General features: G+C 39.0%; 1 protein-coding gene across 3 annotated transcripts in view; it reads left to right on the top strand.

Moving 5' to 3' along the window:
- The first annotated feature begins 7,724 nt into the window (after positions 1-7,724).
- Positions 7,725-22,543, top strand: part of LOC121738159 (nephrin) — a 269,086-nt gene continuing 254,267 nt past the window's right edge. For 2 of the 3 annotated variants that reach the window (XM_042130052.1, XM_042130050.1), the window contains exon 1: positions 7,725-7,817. The gene's annotated coding sequence lies outside the window, so the exon portion shown is untranslated. Of the gene's footprint in view, positions 7,853-22,543 lie in introns of all 3 variants that reach the window. The other variant, XM_042130051.1, reaches the window with a different exon arrangement.

Raw genomic sequence — 22,543 nt, 5'->3', positions numbered from 1 at the left:
AGGCGTACCAGCCGTACGTGTGGGTGCCGGGTGGCGCTGGAGCGAGACAAGTGGGAGACCCTGGGGGAGGCCTTTGCCCAGTAGTGGAATAGTAATAGTATAGGCTAACAAAAAAAAATATTATGTCAGCGTGTATTCCTTGTACTGAACTGCTTAAAATGTATTGTAGCTGTAAGTAACTTAAGTTCATAAAATAAAAAATTACTTATATGTAATATGTAATACAATAATAAATACCTACTATTATATTGTAATAAAATTACAAAATTCAATCTTACATTCATTTCACAGCTATAAATCAAAAATCCTATCAGCTCCCGGCCTATAAACTGTAACATAGTTCCGGGGCCGCTAATTGGTTGAACCTGATGGATCGCCGAGTTTGTTTCGCCGGATGTGCCATGGCCATGACTGGTTTAAATACAACTATAATGTAATCACGTGATGAGAGTCATCATATAGAAGCCTTATGAAGGAAAGCAGAGAGAAACGGTGTACGGTTACGACACAATAGACATAACGATCTAAACTAAAGTTTTACAAGATGATTTACGAAAGGACCGTGCATTTTTCCGGGATTTTCAGTCCCTTTCCCAGGGCTTAATCCTTCGATCGTGGATTCTTGGAAATATATTGTTATTTACATGGTAGAGCCATGCTTCGGCACGAATGGGCTGGCTCGACCGGATAAATACCACGGGCTCACAGAAAACCGGCGTGAAACAGCGCTTGGGCTGTGTTTCGCCGAGTGAGCGAGTTTACCGGAGGCCCACTCCCTACCCTATTCCCTTCCCTACCCTTTTCTATTCCCTTTCTTACCCTCCGCTATTCCCTCTTAAAAGGCGGGCAACGCACCTGCAGCTCTTCTGATGCTGCGAGTGTCCATGGGCGACGGAAATTGCTTTCCATCAGGTGACCCGTTTATTTCATATTATGATGGTAGTGGATGGTGAGCTTATGCATATGGGGCTTGATGGGTTAATCGAATAGCACGGTTCAGCGGTTTAGCTGTGAAGAGGCATACCTTCGATCAAATATTTCTGAGACAAACGGACACACTTCATTAGTATTTTAGTATTATTTTAGTACAGCTTGGACCCCCTGGAATTCCGCCGAGATGTAGCTTCACTCTGCATCCTCTATCGGTTGTATCACGGGGAGTGCTCTGAGGAATTGTTCGAAATCACACCACCTGCAACTTTTCGCTATCGTCCCACGCGAAAAACATACCATCCTCATCACCTTCATGAGTGGCAGTCTTCCACCGTGCGTTTTTCGCGTAACTTTCTGCCGCGCACTGTAAAACTCTGGAACGAACTGTCGCCAGCAGTATTTCCGGACCCTTATTCCCGTATTCCTTCTTAAAAGGCCGGCAACGCACCCGTAGCTCTTCTGATGTTGCGAGTGTCCATGGGCGACGGTAGTTGCTTACCATCAGGCGACCCGTTTGCTCGTTTACCCCCTTATCTAATAATAAAAAAAACATTGGTAAGATTTACAAATATGTAATATATTTAATAATATTAATACGGAAGTATGGATTTTCAAGTTTCATCCCCTGAGGGAGTAAGACTTGAAAACTTCATATAAAATAACACTGAAAGTGTTTTTCCCATTTTCAAATCGGACTAGTTCTTGAGATAAGCGTGTTCAACCAAACAAACAAACTCATCAGCTTTTCTGTATTAGTATAGTTAAAAGCTTGACCGGTTATTTACGTGTACTTACTATATTTTATACCTGAGCCCTTTCATCAGAGATTGTTCGTCCTTACCCTTTTAGACTGTCCTATTGCCATTTATACTATGTAAATATTGTGTAAATAATTGTAAATGTAGACAAACAGGATTTTACACCATTAGTTTTCGAAAATCATTACAATTTACAATGTTGTAAAAAACTGGCCTTTCATTGCTACCAGTTTTTGTTAATTGAAATTTTATTCATTGTTGATTTTCAAAAAACCAGCATGACAGTACAAATTACAATATTATTGTTACTAATTTACATGTTGTATTTGCAATTCTTATCCTTGAAATTAATAATCTATTATTATAAAATTAGGAAAGTTTATATTTTGTCTGTCAGTCTGATGGAATTTGGAGAGAATACGCTTTTAATCCCAAAAAAATGAACGGTTCCTGCGCGATATATAAATTTTGGCGCAGCAAAATTGAAAAAAAAGTGAACTTTCAAGTTTTACCCCCTGAGCTGAGGGGATAATACTTCAAGTTTTACCCCCATTATTTGGAACAAATTTTTAAATTCGTTTGGATACAAATAATTTTCAACTAAAATTAAAATTAATGCACCATACTTATTTGTTGCGCCATTAAAACTCATTAAAATCGGCAGCATTATACACACTGAACCCTGTCTACATTTTAGATCAAAATTAAAACGATCATGAAAACGAAACTTTTAACCATATGCGGGTAAAAAAAATCAATCAACAAAAGAGTAAAGAAAAAAAAATGTTTACGTAACAGAATGTTCGAAATTCGAACGGGCTCCCGTTTTTTACACCAACCTGTTTTATAATTTTTTCCATAGCATTTTGTCCATCATTAATAAGTTTCTAACAATACAATGCGCCTTATCTTTATGAAGCTAAAGTTGAAAATAGCATGTCAATATTTGGTAAGTGTAAATATATTTCTTCATTATTTGAATTTCAACCCTGTCTTGAAGAGTTTAGGGTTGGAATTCTCATGGTTAAAGCCGATGATGTTCATATTAGCGTTTTATGTCCATGTTTTTTGAGGCAGGTGTTTTGTTTCTATCTCTTTTTATTGTACGAGGTTTTACGAATCGGACTGCATCTGAATGGCGGGAAAAGAGATCATCTAAGTAATGAGTCATCATCATCATCACTTCTTCATACTGTCTGGCAACTATTATTTTTTTATGAAATAAGGGGGCAAACGAGCAAACGGGTCACCTGATGAAAAGCAACTTCCGTCGCCCATGGACACACGCAACATCAGAAGAGCTGCAGGTGCGTTGTCGGCCTTTTAAGAGGGAATAGGGTAATAGGGGAGGGTAGGGATGGGAAGGGAAGGGAATAGGGGAGGGTAGGGAAGGGAATAGGGTAGGGGATTGGGCCTCCGGTAAACTCACTCACTCGGCGAAACACAGCGCAAGCGCTGTTTCACGCCGGTTTTCTGTGAGAACAAGGTATTTCTCCGGTCGAGCCGGCCCATTCGTGCCGAAGCATGGCTCTCCCACGTCTAAATTCATCCATATTCATACTAATTTATACTAATAATATCATCTCTGTTTGTCTGTTACCTGTTGGTATGGAGATACTTCAAGTCCCGGGAAAGGACATAGGATACTTTTAAACCCGGAAAAATGCACTATTCCCGAGCGATAAAATAATTTTGGCGCAACGGAGTTGCGGGCGTCATCTGTATGTATCATTGTATTTCTATACTGTACTCGACGAAACATGGGGGTAGCGGTCATTGACCCCCTGCCAAAAACTTGTGATTTTCTCTTCGATCACTAATATGATTTTCTATACAAAGCCACGATTGACAACATTTGACACTCCATTGTCAATCGCGGTTTATATAGAAAAGTACCTGGATGACCGAGCTTTGCTCGGTATAGTATACACTCATTGACTTCGTGTTACTTAATAACGCCATCTGCAGGTCGTTTAAACAATTAGTTGCTCGTAAAATAGTATTATTATCTGCCAATAGATGTCAGGAAGAGTCATATTTTTCAGTTTATCGATTATCGATAAAACACGAATAAAAAGACATTTTCTGAAAATGATTTCTAGCTAGATCGATTTATCGCCCCCGAAACCCCCTATATACTAAATTTCATGAAAATCGTTGGAGTCGATTCCGAGATTCCAATTATATATATAAATTTACAAGAATTGCTCGTTTAAAGATATAAGATAACAAGTTTTTGACAGATATTCAATGACCGCTACCGCCATGTTTGCCGAGTAGAGTATAATATCACTTTATGTCTTCAGCAAACTCAGTTGAAATATACGTAACATAGTAAATATTACATAGTCTCAGTATGACATAGTTGCTTCGATCAAGATAAAATGACTTAAGTTGGTCTGGTATTCCAAACTAGTAATAAATATGCGAAATTGTGTCACTCTCTGTTATGACTTAAGACAGTTAAGGAAGAGAGGATGCTCTGATGAACTGCGCACATACCTGGGTACTATAAAAAAAGCACTTATTCATATTTTATTCACAGAATGAGGTTTATTTCATGGGATATTTCATTGCTAATTACCTCGGACTGCAACTTTTCGCTTTCGTTCCACGCGAAAAATATACCGTCCTCATCACTTTGATGAGTGGCAGTCTTCCACCGCGCCATACGACCTGCAAACGTACAAGAAGAGAGCGTATCCCTTCTTAAAAGGTCGGCAACGCACCTGCATTTCTTCTAACGCAGGTGCGCAGGCCGTATAATAATGATGCAATTTGAAAATTTGTAATTGAAGATTTTCAATTCTAATCATATGAATACGTCTTCCACAGTGCGTTCCTCGAGTAACTTTCTGCCGCGCACTGTAAAATTCTAGAACGAACTGTCACCAGCAGTATTTCCGGACCTAAACGACCCGCTAACCTTAAAGAAGAGAACGTATCCCCTCTTAAAAGGCCGGCAACGCACCTGCTTTTCTTCTGATGTTGCGAGTGTCCACTGTCCATGGGCGACGGTAATTGCTTTCCATCAGGTGACCCGTTTGCTCGTTTGCCCCCTCATTTTGTTAAAAAAATTAGTAATATACCAATTACTATAGTAAATGTTATACTATAAAAGATATTCGGTTATAATGAAATCGGCCACCGTCACCGAAACTTGTATGGACGGTATTATTTTAGAGGCAGGATCTAGTTAACATGATACAACAGGGACATTAAGCCTAACATACTATATTTCACCTGCAAACGACCGCCTGGCTATTCAAATGCGTCTGTAATTTATATGTTAGTATGTTGAATATTTTAGTTCATATTGATTTAAGCTAGTGATAAAATGTCCGTCTGTTTACCTGTTTCGTTGCAGCTGAACCTATTTTGATGAGTATGCAGATATTTTCAAGTTTGAGCCCCATAAAAGGACATGACAGTTTTTATAATTTTTTTATTATAATATTAGTATGGAAGTGAAAAAATGTCTGTCTGGTTACCTCTTGCGCCGCAGCTGAACCTATTTTGATTGGTATGGATTCAAGTTTGAGCCCCATAGAGGATATAGGTAATAATAATAGCTCCCACACCGGTTTAGGTGACGGTGGCTGGTTTCATTGAAACCAGGCCAGCTACGCAGGAGTAATTTTATAGTGCCCAAGTGCGTGCGCAGTACACAAGAGCACTCTCTATTCCTTTACTCTCATAACCCAGTGGGACGGAAGACCGACACGACTGGCGAGAGATCAGGTGCAGGACGGACTTTTTACATGCTCATCCGACGCATGGATCATCTTACTTGTCAGACAATCAGGTGATCAGCCTGCATTGTCCTTACCAAACTTGGAAATAACATGTTTCCAACGCGGGAATCGAACCCACGACCTCCGAGTCAAGAGCCGCGCTCTACTAGACCACGGAGGCGTGGCGACCAATGATAGGTAATAGGAGTAATAACTAATAGGACAGTTTACATGTATCTATTCATACTAGCAAAAACCGAGCTTTGTGAGGGCTCGTGTCGTTTTTCTGAGTGGTACAGTTTTTTTATATTTTAAAAGTAACCAAACCTTGACCAGAGTAGACAGAATGATAGAGTATACCGACTTAGAACTGATGTTGAAATTTTTAAATTTGACGTATTATGACGAAAATCGTCGCTAGGGTTGTTAACTTGTTACCTACGAATTTAAAACTATGACATATTCGCTGGACGTGTTCCTCTTTGGTCGTATTGTTGTTTGTGTTTTGGCACATGCGATTAAAATTGACAGAATCCAATTTTGAAATCTTCATTTTAAATATTTAAAAACAAATTATATCAGCCAGCGCGAGGCACATTCCGTTCATAATCCTAGTGAAACCCGACGAATTTGACAGATATTGAAACCTGTCCGTCTCTTTGCAGTCGAACTACTGGTCGTTATGTCTATTGTGCCTTGACTGACCGATGATAACACATCCACAATCCACGTAAGTATTTAATTCATGAAGACCTAAGCGGCCGCATCCGGCCGCGATAACAATGGAAAAGCTATCGTGTCTCGTTATTCCACGATCGACGAATAAAAATGACTATGTTAAAGCACAAATAAAATAGTCCGTAAAGTGTACCAAAAAAGTGCTCAGGTTGAGGGATATAGGTACTAGGGCTCGCTAGTCGCTTCATTACAAAATTTTAAATTGCATACGGCCCACGGGGCGAGCCAAATTATGGGGTGATCTGCATTATGGGGTAAACTGCATAAAGGGGTAACTTGCAATGGAAAATTTCAATCGAAATCCTTAAATTGCACCACGGTCCATTACGGATACGAGGCAAGCCTGAAAACATCCTGAGGCAAATTACATCTCAAGGCAAGTTACATAACAGTTTATATCTTTGTTACAATGGAAAATTCTCCAATTTTACATTTTCAATTTGTTATCTCAGTTATTTCAATAATGAGGCTTGAAAAATTTATAGGGCTTTGTTACAACGGAAAATGACCAATTTCAAATTTTCAATTTGGTAATTTCAATCATGGGGCAATACTGAATAATATTGAAACCTATATCATGGTGCAAGCTTCATGGGGTTATTTCTAGGAAAATCTTCAATTTCAAGTTTTTACGTTGCATTTCAGGGCAAACTACTGGGGAAGCTATATCATGGAGTCATGCAATTTCAAATTTTCAAGTTACCTACATCATCATAATATTATTAATAATTTTTTCTGCATGCATGAAAATTTGGAATTGCAGACTGACTCCATGATATAGCTTCCCCAGTAGTTTGCCCTGAAATGCAACGTAAAAACTTGAAATTGAAGATTTTCCTAGAAATAACCCCATGTAGCTTGCCCCATGGGGCAAGATACAATGTTTTCTTAAGTAGGTACTTTGGAATAGCTTAAATTTCTTACTAATTTATAGTTGTATCATAAGGCAAGCTATACAGGGGCTAGCTACACCACCGGGCAAGCTACATTATGGCCATTATGGGGTAACCCGGGCAAGCATTATGGGAGAAACAGAAAGTTACATTTTAGGGGCAAATCTCCAATTTAAAATTTCAGTCACTTGAATTTGCCTCATGGGCAGTGCCGAATTTATATTTTTAAGAGTGTAGGCCACTGCCACTATATTCCCGCCGCCCCTATGCAATGTACGAAATCTGCCGCCCCTAGGCCGAGGCCTATACGGCCTATTTATAAATCCGGGACTGCACATGGAGCTGCATTACGGGGCCATTTACCCTGTAAGTTGTGGAACATCTTCTATTTAAAATTTCATCACGAAGCCAAGCAACCCGGGCAAGCTACATTATGGGATAAGCAGCAAGCAATGTAAGTTAGTACATAGTTATTTTTCAGTGGAAAATCTTTAATTTTAAATTTCAAATCACTTGAATTTGGTTCCATATTAGCCCCATCTACCCCGCAATACAATGGAACATCTCCAATTTAAAATTTCGAATTTGGAATTGCGAACGCACGCAAGACGCTTCACGCAGGCTCCCCGGGAATCCCTCCCCCCGCGCCATTCCGCGCGCAGACGTCGTCGCGAGCGGTCGTGTCGCTCGCCTCGGTACCACCTGTAGATACGGATTTCAGTGCTTGTGGTTGTGTTTGTGTGTGTGTGTTGTGATACAAGGTAATTTTAGAAATATAGTGTTTATTGTGGAATACGTATGTATATTTTTCATGTTTTTTGTAAGGTTCGAACGTGGAAAACACGGAATTTTGTTTAGTTTGATATTCGAAATATATCTTAAATCAATACTGTTTTTATAACAGATATTTTTATGTGTAGGTGTGTATTGTGTGAACACAATACGTATTTTTCATATCTTGGAAAGCTTTGAATGTGTACGCTGAAAAGCAACGCTGCGTAGTCTACTGAAAAAAAAATACATTTAAAATGCTCATTTTGATTAGAAATATAATAATTACAGTATTGATTTAGGATATAAATCGTTCTTAAAATGCTTAACACTTGTCGATTCGGCTTTTTCATGTTTGGAAAAATTATGCGATGGTAGTCACTGAAAACAACAAAATATGTACGTTTAAAATAAGTAATCATTTTCCTGTGAAATACAAATAAATTAATAATTAATTTAACAGTTTTGATTTGAGATACAGAGATGAGATAGATTTTGTGCGACGGGTTTATTTTCTTCTAAGTATAAAATCTAGTTTTTGTTGTCAGGTAGGTTTCTGAACTGGTTAAAGGATAGATAGGTTGTCTGTCCATTTTGTTATTAATATCTAAGATACTAGATGATTACTTAGTTGCCTAGTCGGGAAAAACTATCTTGTCCTTTCCTGGTATATTTTTTTCATTTAAATTGGTTTAGCGATGTTTCATTTTACCGTGATGAGCAACAGACATTTCTTACTCTATAAAATTGAGGAAAAAAATAAGAAAACGTGACCAAAAGTGTATGTTTCACTTTTCCCGCTTGCTAAGCTAACATTTTCAGTTTGACTTTGAAAATGGAAAAATCTGCGCTGCCGGCTACCCTCACTTTTCTTTCCAAAGAAAATTTGATGGTTGGAAAAAGATATTTTGTGAAAAGATGCTGTTTTGACAGTCATAATATGTTTACTAATATTATAAATGCGAAAGTGTGTCTGTTTGTTACCTCTTCACGCCTAAACCGGCTGATCGATCAGGATAAAATTTGGTATCGAGATAGGTACCTACTTTGACAACCGGAAAATTATTTCAAGAGTAAGGACTCATCTTTTATTAAAAGGTGTGGTTTCAACACCGACAAAATTGTAGTAACATAATAATAAATAGCTTTGCTTATCCTTCAAGCCCCATTAAGAGCACCGGTGATCGCGACAATAGAATACAATAGCATTTCCAAGAATCCGCGATTGAAGGATAAGAAGTTTATCTGCAAAAAGACTCCGAATTCAAGTTTAAATTGATCTTAGATCACTTCAAATTCTAGGCCATGTCTTCAAAATATTCAGGTGCTTACCTACCTACCACAAACTTTCGTAAACAGGCAAAACTTTTACAGAAATTTTGTTTGTATATTTTTAACAATATTTACCAAAACCTACTCTATTCGGTAAGTATTTGAATATAGCTTTTGAAATTGCTAACAAAACAGTCGTAACTTAGAAGGCACTTAGAAATTGCTAATTATAAACGTAAACTACCATCATAATGCTTAGTGTAGGTTTAAACATAGGTCTATTAAGTGTAGGTTGACCTAAAACTAGTACTCAGCTAAGTAATACAGCTACATCTATTTACTAATGACGCCCGCAACTCCGTTGCGTCAAAATTCGTTAATCGCGCGGGAACCGTACATTTTTTCGGGATGAAATGTATCCTATGTCCTTTCCCGGGATTCAAAGCATCTAGACATACCAAATTTCAGCAAAATCGTTTCAGTGGTTTAAGCGTCAAGAAGTAACAGATAAACACATTTTCGTATTTTTAATATTAGTAACTATATATACACTTACTAATAATAAAAATTTGAATCTGAGCCCTAAAGTCAGGAAGATATGAATCCTTACACGGGATGTGAGAAGCCATACAAAATACCGTATGGTCAGATAGTATGGTGAATCTTTTGAGTAAAAAAGTCTTACCTAATTTTATAAAAAGCGGTATTATTTATGGAAAGTTGAAAATTCGGCTATTTTTTGTCTGGTTTGTATGGTTTTTTGATATTAATGCAATATGTTCACGCTAGAGGTATCACCAGCACAGACAGTAAACAGAACGAGCAAACGGGTCACCTGATGGAAAGCAACTTCCGTCGCCCATGGACACTAGCAGCATCAGAAGAGCTGCAGGTGTGTTGCCAGCCTTTTAAGAGAGAATAGGATTATAGGGGAGGGTAGAGATGTGAAGGGAAAGGAATAGGGGAGGGTAGGGAAGGGAATAGGGTAGGCGATTGGGCCTCCGGTAAACTCACTCACTTGGCGAAACACAGCGCAAGCGCTGTTTCACGCCGGTTTTCTGTGATAACGTGGTATTTCTCCGGTCGAGCCGGCCCATTCGTGCCGAAGCATGAAAGTTTGACAAAGTTTCTGTCAATATTCTGACATGACGTGTGCAACATGTCGGATTTTGGTCGGATTGTTTACTGTTTGTGCTAGTAACGCCCTCTGCTTCGACCGTTGTATAATATTCCATATTCAACAGTGTTTTTAAATGTGTAAACGTCAAAATATTTGTGTAAATTGTGAATAGATAAAAATATATCTTTTTTTGGCATTTCGCGTTTTTATATGGGTGATAAATAAAAAGATAATTATATGTGGGAACGTAAACTATGATATAGATCTAAAAGATTTAAGTTTAAAAGTGTAGTAAATATTCTACATAAATGTCGACACGTTTGTCTTTGTGCAATAAAAATAACGACAATAAATTCTTAAAGTCGAAATCTTTGACAAAAACGTGAAAAAAAGTAAAAAATTATTTGAATTTCAATTTCGAATATCTTTCACCGGAAACTTGTGTGACATGGCGACATTCTCAAATCAAATTCGTTCCAAATTTAAACGTGTTCTTTAATTAAGTTAAGCACATAATAATCGTTACGTTTTAAAATTAATTTCTTTTGGATTATTTTACGGAATATATTATTAGCTTAAATTTTATCTTTCTTATATTATGCTATTAATAACTAGGTGTTATTGAAATCCGCTTATCACCAGAACCGTACATTTTTCGAGAATAGAAACTATCCTGTGTTTCTATAAAGCCAACCAACCAAATCCGTTCAGTGACTTGAGCGTCATAACTAAGGTGACAGACATACACTTTAATAGCGGAATGTTTACTAGACCGTCTATACTGTACTCGGCGAAACATGGCGATAGCGGTCATTGACTCCCTGTCAAAAATTTGTCATTTTCTAATACAAAGCCGCGATTGACAACATCTGACACTTCATTTTCAATCGCGGTTTATATAGAAAACGGGCTTTTGCCCGCGGCTTCGCTCGCGTTAAGAAGGATTATCATATCATATACAAACTTTCATCCCCTATTTTAACCCCTTGGAGGTGGAATTGATCAAAATCCTTTCTTAGCGGATGCCTACGCCATAACATCTACCTGCATGCCAAATTTCAGCCCGATCCGTCCAGTGGTTTGGGCTGTGCGTTGATAGATCACTATGTCAATCAGTCAGTCACCCTTGAGTTTTATTTATTATATATATAGATATATAGATGACAAGACTCAATGACCGCTACCGCCATGTTTCGCCGAGTACAGTATAGTGCTTAGTATTATAATTTGTCAGTTTTGACAATAAGCAGACATGATTCACTGCCTTCTTACATACTTTTGTCAACCTACATTATATAGTGGGCGTATTCCGCTCTGCTCGATAAAAAGTATTGAATATCGGTGATAGGAAATTTAGTGGTCTGGTTGATATGGCATATGTGTGTTAATTACTAATTAACGAAACGATTTTTTCGCCATGGCTGCAATTTAGTGAGCTGTTGGTTTTGGAGGGGGAGGAAAATCTTAGCTAAGCTATATCCATGGGATGGGAGTATTTTAATGTAGTTTAGTCCTTCGATCGCGGATTCTTGGAAATCTATTGTTATTCTATTGTGTCTCGCTCACCGGTGAGCTTAAATAGCCTTCCTCGATAAATGGGCTATCTAACACTGAAATAATTTTTCAAATCGGATCACTAGTTCTTGAGATTAGCGCGTTCAAACAAACAAACTCTTCCCCTTTTTTAAAAACTAAAGACTTAGGTAGTAAGTAACTATATAGTAATCTCTAGCTATCCATTCAGTGGTTTGAGCATGTTTTCATTAAGGTCCGACTACACGTTTTAATTTCTTTTTTATCGACTCGGCCGGATGAATAACCAGTTTTATTAATTCAAGAAACTAGTAGTGGGAGCAAAGTTCCCACGGTGGATGACCTTTTATATGATTATTCTAGTAGAATTAGTAGGATTAGTGGATAATCTAGATTATAGACTAGATTTAGGAGCTTTTTAGATAAGGTTTTTAGCAGAACAATAAAAAAAAATCGAGTGTTTTGAGTGAAAAAAGTTGGGAGGTTTTTTGTGGTGCTACTTTTTAAATGAGAAACTAGTGACGCCCCCGACTCCATTGCAAAATTAATCGCGCGGGAACCGTACAAGCTTAGCTTTAAAAACTAGTCTAGAATAATCTACGATTTCATTCCATACTTATATTATAAATCTTATATCTATAAACGAGCAATACTTGTATATATATAATTAGAATCCTGGAATCGGCTCCAACGATTTTCATGAAATTTTGTATATAGGGGGTTTTGGGGGCGATAAATCGATCTAGCTAGGAATCATTTTTAGGAAATGTAATTTTATTCGTGTTTTATCGAATACCGAGCCAAGCTCGGTCAAATAGCTAATACGAAATAGCTGTCTTTCTGTCGGTTAATACCTTTACGCCGAAACCGCTGAAATGAAAAAGTAAGTCCTGTCCTGGGAAAGGACACAAAACATTTCTTATTCCGGAAAAATGTTGCAGGCGTCATTTCCTTGGCTCAAAGAGTTTCCATATTATACTTTTCAGCAAAATCTGTTCTGAAACGGTTTTGGCGTGAAGAGGTAACAGACAACTTTTGCATTTTAAATAATACTAGCTGTCCCGGCAAACGTTTCTTTTCCTTATAATAAAGTATTTCGCCCATATTATTTTATTCAAGTGACTAAATAAGTATGTCACCATGACAACGTCCATCGCTATCCCGTCGTACAAACAATGCTCGCCGTCACTCTCGAGTTGTAATAATTTACTATTATTTATTCAACAAATGCACTTATATCAATACTAGATGTCCCGCGCGGCTTCGCCCGCGTAAATTAGGAATTTTACAGAAACCGTACATTTTCCCATAAAAAAATGTTTTCCCCGTTTTTCCCGCATTTTCCTGAGTTTCTTCGGTCGTATTAGTCTTAGCGTGATAATATATTATATAATATAGCCTATAGTCTTACTCGATAAATGATCAATCTAACACTGAGATAAGTTTTTAAATCGGACCTGTAGTTCCTGAGATTGACGCGTTCAAGCAAACATACTCTTCAATGTTGTTATATTAGTAAGTACCTGATGGACTTGTGTTACAGGTACCAGACAACGGAAATATATTTAATACTTTTATACTATACATATATTTAAGATTTTTATTATATGATACACATATTTAATACACATCCATGACCCAGGAACTTTGAAAACTTTTTGTTCCGTCGGCGGGATTTGAACCCGCAACCTCCGGCTTGAGCTACCAACGCGCTCACCACTGAGCCACAGAGGTCGTCAAACTATTTTTAGACATAAAATAAAGATTTTTTTTAATTATCGCTTGACAAACTCGAGTCTCGATCTAAAAGACTATGAAATGGTATAATATGGTAGTGATGATGATGATGATGAATGTAATTTGCATAGTAGCATATGGTTCCTGTTCTTAAAACAACGCCGAAACTCCCAAACTTGTATCTATAAAGAATCAAGAGTTCTCTCAGCACCTTCCGAACCACGGTATACCAGGTATATCTCGGTGCAAAATCTTACTTGTTGGTAGCATATGCTTAGAATACTTCTCACGTAACCGAAGTCACCACACGTTTCCCTATAAGTTTTGAGGAGTTCCCTCGATTACTTATGGATCCTTCATCAGATCACCACTTTTGTGAATATAAAAATCGGGTAACATACGGCGGAGTAATCGTTGAATATAAGAAAACGAACATAACACCTCCCCCATTTTGAAAGTCGGTTAAAATTGTAGCCTATGTGTTATTCTGATGTATAAGCCATATTATTGTAAAGTTTCATTAAAATCCGTTCAATAGTTTTTGCGTGAAAGAGTAACAAACATCCATACATCCACACATCCATACATCCAAACAAACTTTCGCCTTTATAATATTAGTAGGATGTAGCCTATAATATATTATCACGCTAAGACCAATAGAAGCGGAGCACCAATGAAGAATGTTTCAAAATCGGGTGATTTTTCCTATTGTGCTGCGTAAACGATAAAAGTTTCGCAAAAATTGGCAGAATTTTCTTTATTTACCCATGAATTAGTTACTCTCTCGGGTCTGTGGCTGTTTGGTTGTTCGTTTTGTTCGGTGTTGCTATGTGTCTGTGCGGATGATTTTCTTGCTCTCTGTATTCGATGCCTATCCCTATTCTGGCTGAGGCGAGCCTCACGCTCTACAGATGATTCTCTTTCTCTCTGTATCCGAATTCTATCATTTTTCCGACTGAGGCGAGCCTCACGCTCTACAGACGATTCTCTTTCTCTCTGTATCCGAATTCTATCATTTTTCCGACTGAGGCGAGCCTCACGCTCTACAGACGATTCTCTTTCTCTCTGTATCCGATTTCTATCACTATTCTGGCTGAGGCGAGTCTCACGTTCCGTTGACGATTCTTCATCTCTTGCTGAACGTGCTCTTTTGGCATTCACTGTACTACGACCTAAGCAACAAATAACCCAATCGCAAAGCAAAAACAAAAGTCCGTTTTTCTAACGCAAGTCAAATATATTTTTATCGACAATTCAGAAACCAAAGAACCAGAAACAATGAATATCTGAAAGAAAGCGCTGTGGTTGCTCCTCTGCGTTACCGTCTGCACAACCACACAATGACGAAATACACTATCTACTACAATAACATAAGCCCGAAGCTTATGAGAGCCCCCGGCCGGTTCTGCCGTAACCGCTATGTCCCTCGGCCGCCGCCGCGCGACATATTTTTTGATTCCGCGTAAGTTTATACGTTTGAAAACTTCTAAAGTATTGATCGAAATTGTATAGTGTAAAAGACAATTATAATCTACATTTAATGTCTTAGCTTCCAAACATGTTTATTTGGATAAGGGTTAATGTTGTAAATTGTTAAAATCGCTTCGTAAATAAGCCATTATTTTTCGTAAAAAGTAAAGAACAAAAATGGCTATTGTGAGTTATCCCTAAGAAATAGACATATACCATCGCGGACTTTTTTGTTTACCTAATTAAGGTGTACAATACTGTAGTACATTATTTTGATCTATCTCGTAGGGTTTAGCCAGCGTTTGCAATATAAACGCAAAAAAATGAATTTATTTACGACATAACATTAGAAACCTCTAAAATTATCAGTGTTTCTCTACCATATTATGCATATGTTATACATATAAACCTTCCTCTTGAAACACTCAATCTATTAAAAAAAACCGCATCAAAATCCGTTGAGTAGTTTTAAAGATCTAAGCATACATACACACATACAGACAGCGGAAAGCGACTTTGTTTTATACTATTTAGAGATACATAAAATATATTTAAGATTTTTGAAATATTATTTTAATACACATCCAAGACCCAGGAACATTGAAAACTTTTTGTTCCGCCTGCGGGACTCGACCCCAGGACCCAGAGATGAGCGCTGGCCACGCGCAATGCGAAGTAATTTTCATCGATATTTTCATGGAAATAAGATATTTTCCCACATCAAAATGTAGCCTATGTCCTTTCTCAGACTCTAGAATAACTGTGTACAAAATTTCATTGCAATCGGTTCAGTAGTTTTGGCGTGAAAGCGAGACAGACAGACAGACAGACAGACAGACAGACAGACAGACAGAGATACTTTCGCATTTATAATATTAGTATAGATTGGTAGACTGTTGTTTCTGATATCTATGTTGGTAACTGAGTTATTTATTAACATGTATAACAATCGAAAGAATTAAAAATTAACTCAGCATGGTACCACCTCTTATAGAAATACATATGAGCAAGCGATAGCGCGATCTAGGCGACTCTTGGCGCCATCTGTTCCAGTTTTTGGAACTAACTTAATTTGAACAAATTTACGCATAAACACCCCCTTACAACCCCTTTTTCCAGTAAGAAGTAGCCTATGTCCTTTCTCAGGCTTTAGACTATCTGTGTACAAAATTTCATTACAATGGGTTCAGTACTTCTGGCGCTGTTTTTGAATTTGATATCTAAGTTGGTAGGTAGGAGTTATTAGTTAGTAACGTGTATAACAATCGAAAGAATTGAAAAACCCAATACAACATGGTGCCACCTTTTATAGAAATACGCATGAGCAAGCAATAGCGCGATCTAGGGGGACTCTTGGCGCCATCTGTTTTGCATTTTTGGAACTAACTTAATTTGACCAAATTTACGCATTTTCACCCCCTTACATCCCCTTTTTCCAGTTAAAAAGTAGCCTATGTCCTTTCTCAGGCTTTAGACTATCTGTGTACAAAATTTCATTACAATCGGTTCAGTAGTTTTGGCGTGAAAGCGAGACAGACAGACAGACAGACAGACAGACAGACAGACAGAGATACTTTCGCATTTATAATATTAGTATAGATAAAAAGTACCCAATAGCCGATTCTCAGACCCACTGAATATGCATTTAAAATTTGGTTAAAATCAGTAAAGCCGTTTCGGAGGAGTACGCGGCCTAACATTGTGTCACGAGAATTTTATATATATAAGTTAAGAATATAGATATAGAAGACAAGTATGGATTTTAAGCTCACTTTCGGTGTTATATTATGTAAAACTTGTAATCTGAGACGAACAACATATACTAAAAATAATATTATATATTATGCATCAAAATATATCACAAAAACTAGTCTATTATGTTCAAGGATATGTAAACCTGTCCACGCTAAATGTCATCGTATGTTCCCACGGTACAGGTAACTTTCTTAATTAAAGATTTAATTTATTTAACGGTTATCCAACTTGACAGATAAATAAAATAGGCTTGGTTCATCTGGGAACCTGGTAAGTTAGCAGTAAGCAATTTTTTTATAATGTTTCTCCGGGATAACTGTAGAAATCTGGTCCTCCACTGCTGGACATATATGACAGTAATTGGTTAATTCACTGCCAGGCTATACTCCACTCGGGCTAACTTGTCGCTAGCGGTCATTGACTCCCTGTCAAAAACTTGTCATTTTCCATATAAACCGCGATTGACAATTCACTTCAGTGTCAGATATTGTCAATCGTGGTTTTATATGGAAAATGACAAGTTTTTGACAGGGAGTCAATGACCGCTAGCGACAAGTTAGCCCGAGTGGAGTATAGTCCTCCGAATTCGAACCTACTTTCGTCTAACCACTAAGCTAAAGGTAATGTCTTAATGTGGTTAGAATATCAATATTATTTTACTTTCGGTTTTGTGGTATTGTGACTGAAATTGGAACTTATTGGACAACTACAACTATTATGTAACCGATTTTAACAAAAAGGGTTATGTTTTACGCACAACATACTTTTCCAGTAACATTATTATATTTTACTAGCTGTCCCGGCAAACGTTTCTTTGCCATTTAAAGTATTTCGCCCGTATTATTTTATTGAAGTGACTAAATAAGTAAGTCACCATGGCAACGTCCATCGCTCTCCCGTCGCACAAACAATGGTCGCCGTCAGTCTCGAGTTGTAATAATTTACTATTATTTATTGAACAAATGCATTTATCAATATAAAAAGTACCCAGTAGCCGATTCTCAGACCCACTGAATATGCATATAAAATTTGGTTAAAATCAGTAAAGCCGTTTCGGAGGAGTACGCGGCCTAACGTTGTGACACGAGAATTTTATATATTAGATATATCCTGTATTTACATTTTGTGCTATGCCAGCAGCCAGAGAGCTCACATGTGCGTTATCGGTGACAAACGACATTCAGACACACTTGTATTAGTATGGAGTTACAATTTGTCATCAAACTGATGAGGCACAAAACATGCAGACATACTTTAGCATAAATTATAATATTAGTATGGAATGTTAGGCTATATCAGAGAGCTTGTCGTATGTGCGTTGGTGATAAAAGGCAGACAGACACACTTTCGCATTTATAATATTAGTAAGGATTTAGGATTTATAATCCGATTTTGCTGAAATTTCGTAATGCAGATACTTTGAGTCCTGGGAAAGGACCTATGATACTTTTCATCTAGTACTAGGTATGTAAATACTAGATGACACCCATATAAGAGACACATAGGCAAACTTTAGCATTTAAGTATAATGTTTACTACAACTGTGCTCGGCGAAACATGGCGGTAGTGGTCATTGACTCCCTGTCAAATACTTGTCATTTTCTATACAAAGCCGCGATTGACAACATCGGACACTTCGTTGCCAATCGCGGTTTAGCCCGGCCGCACGTTGTCCGAATTTCTGGTCAGAAAAATTCGGACGCCCCGCCCCCCTCATACATTTTGAGTTTTGACACGTCAGAATTCTGATAGTATGCGGGGTTACATACAACAAAATGTATGAACAGAGTGCGTTCCGGCCCGCGTCCGAATTTTTCTGATCAGAAATTTAGGATAATCTGCGGCCGGGCTTATATGGAAAATGACAAGTTTTTGACAGGGAGTCAATGACCGCTACCGCCATGATTCGCCAAGTACAGTTATAGTATGGATTAGTATGGCTATCTGTGCTATATCAGAGGACTCGCATGTGCGGTAAACGGCACATGTCGCGCTGCGTTGGTCATTATATTTAGTTGTGTATTTCGGTGAGGACGCGGGGTGCGACGAAATAGGACACCAGATGTTGCCAGTGCATAGAATTTAGGTGTTTTGATGTGACTAATATACATAATTGTAAACTAGATGTCGCCCGCAACTCCGTTGTGCCAAAATTCGTTTATCGCGCGGGAACCGTACATTTTTTCGGGATGAAAAGTATCCTATGTCCTTTCCCGGGACTCAAAGTATCTACATACTTTTCAGGTGGCCGCCTCCGTTGTCTCGTGGTACAGAGCGCGGTTTTTGACTCGGAGTTCGTCGGTTTGATTCCCGAGTTGGAAACATGTTATTTCCAAGTTTGGTTAGGACAATGCAGGCTGATCACCTGATTGTCTGACAAGTAAGATGATCCATGCGTCGGATGGGCATGTAAAAAGTCGGTCCTGCGCCTGACCTCTCGCCGGTTGTGTCGGTCTTCCGTCCCACTGGGTTATGAGAGTGAAAGGAATAGAGAGTGCTCGTGTACTGCGCACACACTTGGGCACTATAAAATTACTCCTGCGTAGCTGGCCTGGTTTCAATGAAACTGGCCACCGTCACCGAAACCGGTGTGGGAGATAATACTAAATTTCAGCTAAATCGGTTCAGCGGTTTGCGCGTGAAGAGGTAGCAGGCAGACAGACACACTTTCGCATTTATAATATTAGTGTGGATGACATAACCTTCCGTTTTTTGACAATTTAAACATTTGTGACGGGACAACGTCCGTCGGGCCCTCTAGTTATGCGACATAGTATATGTCCCCCAAGTAACATACAATCTGTACACCACGTGTGGGTGTTCCCACGCAAAATGTTCCGACATAACGCATGTGTTTTTTGCGATGTTTTTTTGCGAAGCGGTTGTTGTAAGTGCGGATAGCTGCGTTTTCGGCGCGTTAGAATAATATGAGAATAACGAGGGTAATATGCTAGATGTCGCCCGCAACTCCGTTGCGCCAATATTCGTTTGTCGCGTCGGAACCGTACATTTTTGCGGGAAGAAAAGTGTCCTATGTCCTTTTCCGGGACTAAATGTATCTCCATATTTGCATCTTTTAATGTGTGCACAAAGATTCGCGCTCACTTTGACGGCGCGTGCCGGGGCGGGTCGGGGCGCAGCGCAGCGCAAAATGCGCTATAGCACACTATTGCCGGGTCGGGTCGCATCGCATTGACGGATTTTAACGCTCACTGTGCCGGGGCGGGTCGGCGCGCAACGCATTGACGGATTTTGAGTCGAGGCTTGCCGGGCCGCATCGCAACTCATCCGCGCGCCGCTTCCTATAGCACACTGTTGCCGGGGCGCAGCGGGCCGTGTCGCATTGACGGAAATCCGCCGAGCAAAAATCCGCGCCGATGCGCCCCGGCACGCTGAGCCCCGACACGGCCGGTCTCAGTGTGCTCACTCCTTAAAGAATACTTTTTTATTTTGCAACGTCACGTGAACAACATGTACGAAACATTTGCAGTAAAATAATCAGTATTTTAATGGTGTTTTGCCCTTTTTAAATTTCTTGTTCAAATAAAGCTTGGCATCAACTCGGGATGTTAATCGTTATTTAACATTTAATCGTGGGAGAGCCATGCTTCGGCACGAATGGGCCGGCTCGACCGGATAAATACCACGTTCTCACAGAAAACCGGCGTGAAACAGCGCTTGCGCTGTGTTTCGCCGAGTGAGTAAGTTTAGCGGAGGCCCAATCCCCTACCCTATTCCCTTTCCTACCCTCCCCTATTCCCTTCCCTTCCCATCCCTACCCTCCCCTATTACCCTATTCCCTCTAAAAGGCCGGCAACGCACCTGCAGCTCTTCTGATGCTGCGTGTGTCCAAGGGCGACGGAAGTTGCTTTCCATCAGGTGACCCGTTTGCTCGTTTGCCCCCTTATTTCATAAAAAAAGTCGATTGTCAGATTAACTTTTAATATTTATTTCGCTCATTCATGCAACAAAATCAGTTCAGCTGTTTGGGCGTGACAGACAGACAGAAACACAGACAGGTAGACATTTAAAATTTATATGAGCATAACATCTTCTTTAAAATCGGGTAAATACACCGGGTGACCGGATACACGTCAAAACACGAAATACTGAATGAAATAACCAGGTCAAAACCTTACTGTATAATATTATACTGTGCCACTTCTACATCCGCCGCCAACCGGTTTTTATTTCATTCACAAAAACTTACTCGATTACCTCGAAAGAGGTAATGATTTTTAACCCACTGCAAAGGAGGTTTATAAATTCGACCGTATATTTTGTAGTACTGTATGTTTGTTCGTGTAAAACTTTGTAATTTGTGAACCGATTTTGATAGCTCTTTTTTTTTGTTAGAAAGAGAACTTTTGACAGGGGTCTAACACTGTTTGAAGTCGGTTGGTTAATATCGTAGTGCCTTATTTTACCAGTAATTGTTTCAATACAATAAATCTTTTCTTAGACAAAAGATAAAAATTAAATTATTTAAAACCCGAATAATCGGCCAAGTGAGAGTCGAACTCGCGTTCTAAGGGTTCCGTACCGTTATAGAGCAAATATAGGCCAAAAAATTACGTTTGGGAGCCCCCATTCGTTGTTATACCGCCAACTGATAATACACAGTTTTTGAAAATTTCAAAAGTCTAGCTATAGCGCTTCTTGAGATACAGCCTGGAGACAGACGGACAGACGGATAGACAACGAAGTCTTAGTAATAAGGGTCCCGATTTTACCCTTTGGGTACGGAACCCTAAAAACTAGCTAGACCAACCAAAAATTTCCAGCAGTAAACGAGCTGATAATGAAGTAAGCTAAGAACACTCTCGATCATGACAGCTTTTACACAAAAACTTCATCAAATTCGGTCCACTTATATACGGATAGAGACACGTCAAACTTAACCGATCGACGGAAAAGAGGGGTGTAACCTACCCTTTTCGTCGGCGGTTAAAACAGAAGAAAGCGCGAGTCCGACTCGCACTTCGCCGAGTTATATTTCGTCGTCGGTCCGCATTTTAAACAGTGACGGTTGGGACACCTGTCTGTCTGTCAGTTGCAGGTGGCTAAAGTTTTTATGTCTACGAATATAAGTTTATTGCGTTGTCAATGAAATGGACTTTAAACTGATGGGAATGTCTGAGTAAATCTATATAATATATAAAACTCAAAGGTGACTGACTGACCTGCCCCCGTAGACAAGTGGCAAAGCGCTAACGCTAACGCTAACGCTAGCGCTACAAAATGTATGCGATTTGGCATAAGTCATCGCTTCGCTAGCGAATACTAATGTCAAATCCCACACATTTTGTAGCGCTAGCGTTAGCGTTAGCGTTAGCGTCTTGCCACTTGTCTACGGGGTATGGTGATCTATCAACGCACAGCCCAAGCCACTGGACCGATCGGGCTGAAATTTGGCATGCAGGTAGATGTTATGACGTAGGCATCCGCTAAGAAAGGATTTTGTCAATTCTACATCAAAGGGGTTAAAATAGGGGATGAAACTTTGTATATAATAATACTTCTTAACGCGAGCGAAGCCGCGGGCAAAAGTTCGTAGTAAATAAGACAGTGAATAATTCGTACATAAATACATCCACACTAATAAAATGCGAAAGTGTATTCTGTCTGTTACCTCTTCACGACCGAACCGCTGAACCGATTTTGCTGAAATTTGGTATGAAGACACTTTGAGTCCCGGGAAAGGACATAGGATATTTTTATCCCGGAAATATTTACCGGTTGCCGCACGATAAACCAGATTTGGCGAAACGGGCTTGCGGGCGCCATCTAGTATTATGAAGAGTTTGTTTGAACGCTAATCTCTAGAAC

Source organism: Aricia agestis, chromosome 22, assembly GCF_905147365.1.
Source record: "Aricia agestis chromosome 22, ilAriAges1.1, whole genome shotgun sequence".
Lineage (NCBI taxonomy): Eukaryota > Metazoa > Arthropoda > Insecta > Lepidoptera > Lycaenidae > Aricia > Aricia agestis.
Note: the sequence above shows the minus strand (reverse complement) of the source record. Positions and strands in the feature narration are given on the sequence as shown.